Source organism: Siphateles boraxobius, unplaced genomic scaffold, assembly GCF_051911475.1.
Source record: "Siphateles boraxobius isolate OS27281-9 unplaced genomic scaffold, OSU_SipBor_1 7, whole genome shotgun sequence".
In the NCBI taxonomy this organism is placed as follows: Eukaryota; Metazoa; Chordata; class Actinopteri; order Cypriniformes; family Leuciscidae; genus Siphateles; species Siphateles boraxobius.
Window position 1 is genome coordinate 37,283,526 of NW_027509197.1, and position 8,975 is coordinate 37,292,500.

The following is an 8,975-nucleotide window of genomic DNA, read 5'->3' on the forward strand; positions in this document are numbered from 1 at the left end:
CAGGTCGTACACTATGTCCTCTGAGAGATTAACAGGTTGTTGACCACATCTGTACTCCCAGCAGAATCCACATTCATTTTAATTAGAGATTGCGTATCTGACTGACAGGCCCGGTTATGCAAACAAGAACCAAAATAAACTAGGCACGAGTCAACATCTAAACGATGGCTGAAGTTACTCCAAATCACACATGATATTCATCACACGATTACCATCGACAACAGAAACCTGACTCTCACTCAGAGCCTCTAATCTCTCCTCATGATATATTGACTCCTCTGCGAGACAAATACACCTGACAATGAACACTTGTCACAACCAAAAGCCAGCTGATCTGCTCTTTATCAGCCACTGTAGAAATCATTTTTCTGCTTTCCTGTTGTACCACTCTATAATTCAATAAATTTGACATGGTAGCACTATTTGATTATTTTTTATTATATGGGAAAAACTAAGCACTAAAAACTAGTCAGTAGATTTTATATTTAGGCATCACATTCCAGCCTGGTCTCATTGTTATAATACGTACAGTAGGTATTAATACGTAACAAACAAAACATACATTTGTGTACATTTGGATAGATGCCGAAACGTACAATATGGATATTGACAACACTTAAACATAAACATTATTACGCATGTATTTACAGCTAAAAAAATTAAAATATTTATGAATCTTTTCTACCATGAAGTATTTGTATAAATGCCCTTTTACCATTTTATAGATACATTTTAGACGACTTAACCCTACCCCCAAAACCAAAAATAACAATTTTATAGATAATATAAAAATATAGCCTATAAAACGCTATGGAGAAAAATGTGTAGGAAAATTTAAATTCTAGTGACAACATAGCATTAAAAAGATATTTTGAGTCACTAATCCAACTCTTACCTCTAAACCCACCCATAATGATTCCTGAAAAACTAATGTACAGTTAAGAAAAATACATATAACATCACAATAATTTATTTATTGCAAAAATGTCAAAAGCTGTACAAAAAGTAGTCCAAACGACAATGGCGGTATAAAAAAGTTTTGTATGAGGTATAGAGCAGAATTTAAGTTATTAATCGCTGAAAATCTTATCCCGAGCTCCTCCGTTAAGGCACACGTTTTATACGCACACTGCCCAAACACGGTACGTCACAATCTGTGATGAAGCAGGCGAGAGCCAAAGAGCATTTGATCATTGTCGTAAAACATGTCATAAAGCTTCTTGAGGCAGCAATTTTGGAATTTATAACGAGTGCGCTAGGATTTGACGTTTACTGCCACAGCTGAGAATGGAAATGAAGATTTCTGAATAAAGGCTTGCATTTGAGTCTGTTCCTCACAATTGTTTGGATTACAACGCACAAATAAAATTGATTACTTTTGTGAATTTATGTGGCATTTTTGAAGTATTGTGATGTATTTTGATGGTTCTCAGTCACAGCATAGGACTATACTGAAAAAACGAAATACAAACAAAACAAAATAAATAATACATGATAAATACTGGTTAAACGATTACAGAAATGTTATTCATTTTAAAGTTTTAAAATGTAGTTTGAAACGAGTTTGCAGCAAAAGTCACAGAGAACAGAACAAAATGTTATCGTTTTGTATTAAGAAGATGAGTAAACTTCTGTTAATAAATGCAACTGAAACCATTATCTCATTGATATGACAACTTAATTCAAAAGAATCAATTTTAATATTCATAAATAAGGATTCAAACACATTTGTACGTCTAAAAACTTGTTCACACGTACATAATTTACATTTTAGTGCAGTCGAGATGTCAATACACACACACACACATATATATATATATATATATATATATATATATATATATATAGAGAGAGAGAGAGAGAGAGAGAGAGAGAGAGAGAGAGAGAGAGAGAGAGAGAGAGAGAGAGAGAGAGTTTATGATACGTATATAGGCTAGCTTATATCATGGACTAGATTTAGGTCTGGCTATTTGAGACTAGTACATCAATATGAACCAATTTTTTCTTTGAACCAAACAACCTGCACTAGTTGAGGCTGAAACACAGTCCTGTTTTTGTCAGGAGAGGACTAACACACACAAGAACAGAAGTAAAATTCCGAAGTAAAGATTTTACTTTCGAAAATTATTTTAAGCAATGCAAACAGCTGTTTCAGTTTTCAACACCCTTGTCTGAACAAATTGGTGTTATGCTTGAAGTTGGCGCAAGCGTTTCTAGCTTTTTTTTATTTTTTATTTTTTATTGAAAACATTATGTAAGCAAAGAAGAAAACAGTCACAATATAGACCAAATAAACGGAAAGAAAAAAAAGACACAAGACAGGGGTACATCACTAATCAGAAAAGATTACATATCAAGGGAAAATATTAAAAAACTTACATTTTTCAATTGTTTTTAAAGCCTTCTTGGTACACGAGTTAGAGATAATCCCAAAGTAATGTTGTACTTGCAAGCGTTTCTAGCTAAGACGTATAGCGACGTACACAGTGACGTAACGACGCTGTTCGCTGGGCGCTCTAGTCAGTGGAAAAACAAACCGGTTCTGAGAAGGTTCGCAAGTTGAACCAACTCCGAACCAACTTTGAACCAGCACCAGTTCCGAACCAGTTCTTTTTTGGTGGAAAAGGGGTATTTGTCATCACACCTTCCAAAAGAGACAGACCCCCACCCCCACCTCACAACCACAAACAGTTTCAATCAGAAGCCATCATATCAGGCCCAGGCACTTCAAGTGGTTCCCATTGCCTTGTGAGAAAAAAACATTAGGCTAAGTTTCCCAAGTGTGGATATGATGATATGAAACTAAAAACCTCCAAGAGCACTTTGCAAAATGCCTCTGAATCACAAACCGTTCTCAGTAATGGATCTAACAGCCTATATTCATTGATACCTCCTGTCAGATTATAATGCATTTCTTTTTAATACTGATACTAAGCGATTAGAACAGAAAAAAAAACATTTATTTCTAATGACTAATTCAACTATTTCAAATGGTTAAAAGCCATTGGTGAAACAATTACTATAATATAATATCAATTTCATAATATACAACCCCATTTCCAGAAAAGTTGGGATATTTAGTAAAATGCAATAAAATAAAATTTTGTGATTCATTTATTCTCTTTAACCTTTATTGAACTGACAAAAGTACAAAGAAAATATTCATATTTTTCACTGACCAACTATTTTGTAAATATAAATAAATTTTGATTTTGTTGGCTGCAACACACTCCAAAAAAAGTTGGGACAGAGGCATGTTTACCACTGTGTCACATCACCTTTCCTTTTAATTACACATTTTAATCGTTTGAGGATACTAATTGCTGCAGTTTTGCAAGTGGAATTTTTGCCCAATATCGCCTGATACAACAAGACAGCTGCTCAACACTCCGTGGTCGTCATTCTCTGATTCTCCTTTTTATGATGACCCATAAAGTATATTTTCAATAGGAGACAGATCTGGACTGCAGATGTAGAGTGTCTTCGAAACATTGGCATTGTGACATTGTCTTGCCCTAGTAACCATAGACTTCCAGGAAATATGTCCTCATAATGGCAGTATATGTCTCTATAACCCCAGTATCCACATCAGTGGTACCTTCACACACATGCAACTCACCCATGCCGTTTGCACTGATGCCCCCTCATACAGATGTTTGCATTTGCACCTGTTGCTGTGGTCTGGATAGTCCCTTTTGTCTTTGCGGCTGAGGACCCCAAAAACAAGCTGAAACGTGGAGTCATCTGACCACAGCACACATTTCCACTTTGTTTTGGACCATCTGAGATGAGCTCAGGCCCAGAGAACTCAGCGGCATTGAACAGATGTATAGCTTTCTCCTTGTGCAACAGTGATTCAAGTTGCATTTCATGATGCAGCGGCAGACTGTGTTAAAGGGGTGGTTCTTGATTTTGGACATCGGACCTCATTTCCAAGTTAGCCTGGATGTTAATTATCAGTGGAGACAGTTTTCAAAAATGTTCATCCAGTCCTTCCAGTTGCATAGTTCGCCGGTGCTAGGCTAGCGCGAGTCAACGGTATCTGCTAGCCTGCCATTAAAAACAGTTTTACCCACTCCACAGTACACCAAAAGCAAATAAATGATAACGCCAGACTATCGATGTAAATGTCTGTTGAGAGAATAAAGTTAGAAATCAAACTACCCTTTCATCGCATTGCAATAGTTATACTTTGTTCCCTGTATTTATTAGCACAGTCTACAGCAGTGGCGGAGTGATATTAAGTTACCTAGGCAACCGAGACAGCCGGTCCACATGACAATCACGCGAGTGTATTTCCCTGCCGCTGACACTCATCACTACAGAAGCAGAGTATATCACTGTATTGCCAATTCTTTCTTTTACAATCGAATGTTTCAATATCGTTGTTCAAGGCTACTACTAGCTAGCTAGACGTCCCGACTGTAGTGCGCTTCTGTTCTGTGTTTACTTTTCGCAGTACTACTAACCGGAACAGAGTAAAATTCCGCCGCTGCTGAGAAACTAGTTCCTGTAAATGTAATGCGATCATTGAGATGCAAGAGTAGTTTGATTTCAAACATGATTCTCCCAACAGACATTTACATCGATAGTCTGGCGTTATCATTTATTTGCTTTTGGTGTACTGTGGAATGGGTAAAACTGTTTTTAATGCCAGGCTAGCAGATACCGTTGACTCGCGCTAGCCTAGCACCGGCGAACTATGCAACTGGAAGGACTGGATGCAAATTTTTGAAAACTGTTTCCACTGATAAATAACATCCAGGCTAACTTGGAAATGAGGTCCGATGTCCAAAATCCTGAACCCCCCTTTAAGTGACAAAGGTTTTCTAGAGTCCTCCCAAACCCATATGTGGCAGTATTTAACACAGTAGCATGAAGGTTTCTCGTACAATGCCATCTGAGGGCTCAAAGGTCATGCACATTCAACAGAGGTCTCCTGCCTTGCCCGACACGGACTGGAGATTTATCTGGATTCCCTGAATCTTTGTATGGAATATTTTGTATGGTAGAAAGTTTGTATTCTTGATTTTTGAATTGTTTGACAATTCTCTCATGAAATTTAGCACAAAGTGGTGAGCCTCCATGAACCATCTTTTCTTTGCAAAGACTGAGCCTTTGGTGGATGGAGTTTTTTACCCAATCACGATACCCTCACCTATTACCAGTTCACCTGCTTATTGTGGACGGTTTCAAAACATTTTAACTTGGATAATCTATAATCTTTTATGAGAGTTTTTTTTAGAGTGTTTTGCATCCATCAAAATCATAAGGTGTTTTACACAAAACAATTAATTTGGAAGCAAAATATAAATATTTTGGAAATGGAAATATTTTCTTTGTAGTTTTAAATAAAGGTTAAAGAGGATTAACAAAGAACAGATTCCAGAACTTTTCTGGAAATGGGGTTGTAATATACTACACTACAATATTCATTGACACTACGGGTGCTAAATTTACACAAGACTACATTTTACAACTGAGTAAATGTGACAATTCACTGGTCTTTGAGCATGACTCAACCTGCAGTTATTATTTAAAACAGTGCATTAAAACTTATTCAGCATTCAACTGATCAAATGTGCCAGTAAAAATGTCAAAATGTTTATATTTTAAATACAAAAATGTCAAAATGTTTATATTTTAAATACAAATTCCTCTTCTTTTCAACACTTCTCTCCAACCACCTGACTTAATGTCCAGTCGACTTCAGATCCAATCAAATGATAATGTCCCCTTCAGTTCTTACTCGAATATTCACTGCAAAAATGCATCAAATTATTAAAGAAATAAAGGGTCTCGAACTGTTTTTTGTGGCGTGTTATTGATTTCAGTCGATTTGCTAACTTCCGACAGCCATCATTGGATGGATTAGGCACCAAAAAAAAACCAATTAGCCTATTGACAGGAGATTGAGAGCTTTTGCAGGATTTCAATTTGGATATTAGTCAGGTAGTAGGGACATTTTTGGCGTATTATTCCACAAAAAAAAATCTTGAACTAAACAAAGTGTTTTGTGTAGTAGGCCTACGTTATAATCCAAGCACACTTTCTCTCATCTTATGTAACTAGGGAAGACAGCCTTTATATGATTGCCTGCCTGCCTGCCTTGGAGAAATACCTGATTTAATTTAAATTGGCACTTCCTGGACTGTTCTGCTTAGCTGAGGTGGGCGTAACAGAAGAATATGCCTTCAATCAAATCCATCCTGCACATGATCAACAATCACCAACTCATTAAACCGAGTCATGTCCAAATCAAGCCGAAAACCGATGCGCGATCCGAATAAAAGCTTTTGAATGCAGATTTGACTGATAGGGCAAAAGTAAGTTTAAACTTGACTGTATGCTTGTTTTGTCTCAATTTTACATCACAATAGCATTTGAATAGATTTTTTAATGTCAATTATTTTTAGTGTGAGCCTAATCGGAGCTAAAACAAACTGGACGTGTACACATTTGATTACAATAAGCTAATAAAACATTATTATTATTTTACATTGCTGTATAAACAGATCGCGTACTATAGCCTATGCCACGTGATGAATTAGGTTTATTTAAATGAACTGTTTGAAAGAACCGATTCTAGGAATCGGACTGCACGTAGTTCATTAAACTACATTCGGGGTTTAGCAGTCGCCTACAAATAAAAAAAGATTAAAAAAAACTACAAGTTCGTATGAGCTCAATGAACTATTTTTATCTTGTGGCATTATCTCTTCCACCGCAGGTTCAATCAATCACTGGAAAAGTGGATTTCCAGGGCGTCAACCAGGGTTAGGACAGTTGATGTGTCTTTCTCCAAAAAAATCCCACGCTGAATTGAATCGTTTTCAAGATTATTGGCGTTAGAGCATTGCACTAGTCAAATGCATCAGGAGTGAGAGATATTATAAAATGCTGTACGTTGAATTAGAGAACAAAAACTGTGGCGCAGAGGCCAGTGCTAACATGTATAAATGGATGTCGGAAAACCAAACAAATCAATCAATGCACAGATAAATAAATCGCTTGTTTTCCATGTGCATCGGATGCTGTTATGACATCGTTGACATACTGTATGCAGAAACAGAAAAGTAAGCTATATCACAGCCTAAACTAAACTAAATATAAATGACAGAAAAACAACAGGAGTTGTGAATGTTCTTGTCAAGATTGCATACTCTCAAAGACAAACTGAATGAGAAAATCATCTATTAAAATACATGTTATTGAGTTGTATGATCACAAAGTCAGCCGTCATTTTAAAAATCCTTGTTAAACTAAACTCTTGTTATTCGCATTTAATTATAACCCGAAGCATGTTTTCTTGATCATAAATTTGAATACCTTTCATCAGCACTTCATGATCTACTCACCATCTTTCTGCAAAAAAATCAGGGAATTTCTTCGAACATGAGGGAAAAATTAATCCTCAGCGTCCAGGAGCAAAACTTGATAAAGTGATCCAAGGTGGAGGGAAAAAATCAGTCTGGCCAACTTAACCCAAGTAAGTAAGAAGAAAACTCCAAGGGATTTTCAGCGAGAAATAAAATCGCTGAAGTCTGTGATTTAAAAAGAGCGAAGTGCCTGAGATCCGAGAGATGAGCGCTTCCGGTTATCCATTAACGTTAAACCCAGAGCGAAATCACCGATCCTATTATGACTGAGGTTGAGCTTATGAATATTAAAGTGCGAAATGACAACGTTGCTTCGTCCACCATTTGTTGGGTCTGATGTTTTGCCTTGCGAGAATTAATTAGATTGTGTCGACGTTGCTTCTTAAACTTCCAATGGAGAACATTTGCTTATGAATGTTAAAAACCAGGCCTTCGCCATAGTAGGAATCCTAACGTACATGTCCAGATCTTGACGGACACTGACGCCAGTACGACGGCAAAACGTCTCTTAAACGAGCCAAAAGGTGACGATGGTTCACTTTTTCACGTTTTCATTTTTGTCTGTGTATTTTTTGTCACGACAATGTTTTTTTTTTGTTCCACCCTTTGTGTGTGGGCAACTTATTTCTGTATTAGGCTAGCATACGCACATTTCGACATAAACATTAAATAAAGCATAGTAATATGTGTTTTCTCTGTACATACCATTAGATTTCAGCTGGCATAGTGTATTGTTTAAAGGCTTGAAGCAAAAAAGACACTTTCAAATGACACTTTTTAAATTGTTGCCCCTTTTGTCGTTTTAACCGCTTCTTTGGACCTTTTTCACAGACTGATGACGTGTTTTCTTTTTTTTTCTTTTTTTTACAGTTTATGGTTTTAACGGTCATCAGCATCGTAAATCCTGCAACGTTTATATATATATATATATATATATATATATATATATATATATATATATACTTTTTTTATCAATGTACAGTATGTACATTTACAACACTATAGCCTACTTTGTATTATATTATATTTTCATCAAATTACAATAAACTAGTTAACCCTGCTGTGAGGGTGTTTGGGAGAGAAGGTAAAGTTGACATCTCTCTTCTGACTGCTGTTATCAATCTCTCAATCTTTTTCCTCTTTTGAAAGTTGCCAAAACACTATTGTGGAGTTTTTCTTTTGCTCTAAGAGCAAGAACACGGAAAATATATTGTAGTCTCTCATTCACCACTATAAAAGTTTATCCAACTATGACGACTTCTGCTTTTGAACCCGGAAACGTGAAAAAAAGAGATCGATTTTTCTCATTTATAAGTCGCTTTCTAAGAAGCAACTTGAAGTTTAAAATCTGACAAGAATTTAATTTAAAATGCACATACCATAGACAACATTTTAATAGATTATTTTGGATTGCTTACTAAAAACTTTTGAACTCGAGTTCTTTAAGGTTTCATAAAATCTTGTACTAGTTGAGTAAAGCAAGTTTGAAATCAATTTCACAATAAATTCAAGTTGACTTGTCAGTGCAAAAACGTCAGTCACGCTTTTCAGAGAGAGGTCAGCGAAGCCGAATGGCGACACCTACTGGATTAAACC

The 8,975-nt window shown here is 36.1% G+C and overlaps 1 protein-coding gene across 1 annotated transcript in view; it reads right to left on the reverse strand.

Annotated features, from left to right (window-relative positions):
* The window catches only part of scn1laa (sodium channel, voltage-gated, type I-like, alpha), a 71,525-nt gene extending 64,100 nt beyond the window's left edge, over positions 1–7,425 (reverse strand). The window contains exon 1 of the mRNA XM_077215861.1: positions 7,359–7,425. The gene's annotated coding sequence lies outside the window, so the exon portion shown is untranslated. The remainder of the gene's footprint in view (positions 1–7,358) is intronic.
* Positions 7,426–8,975: the final 1,550 nt, after the last annotated feature.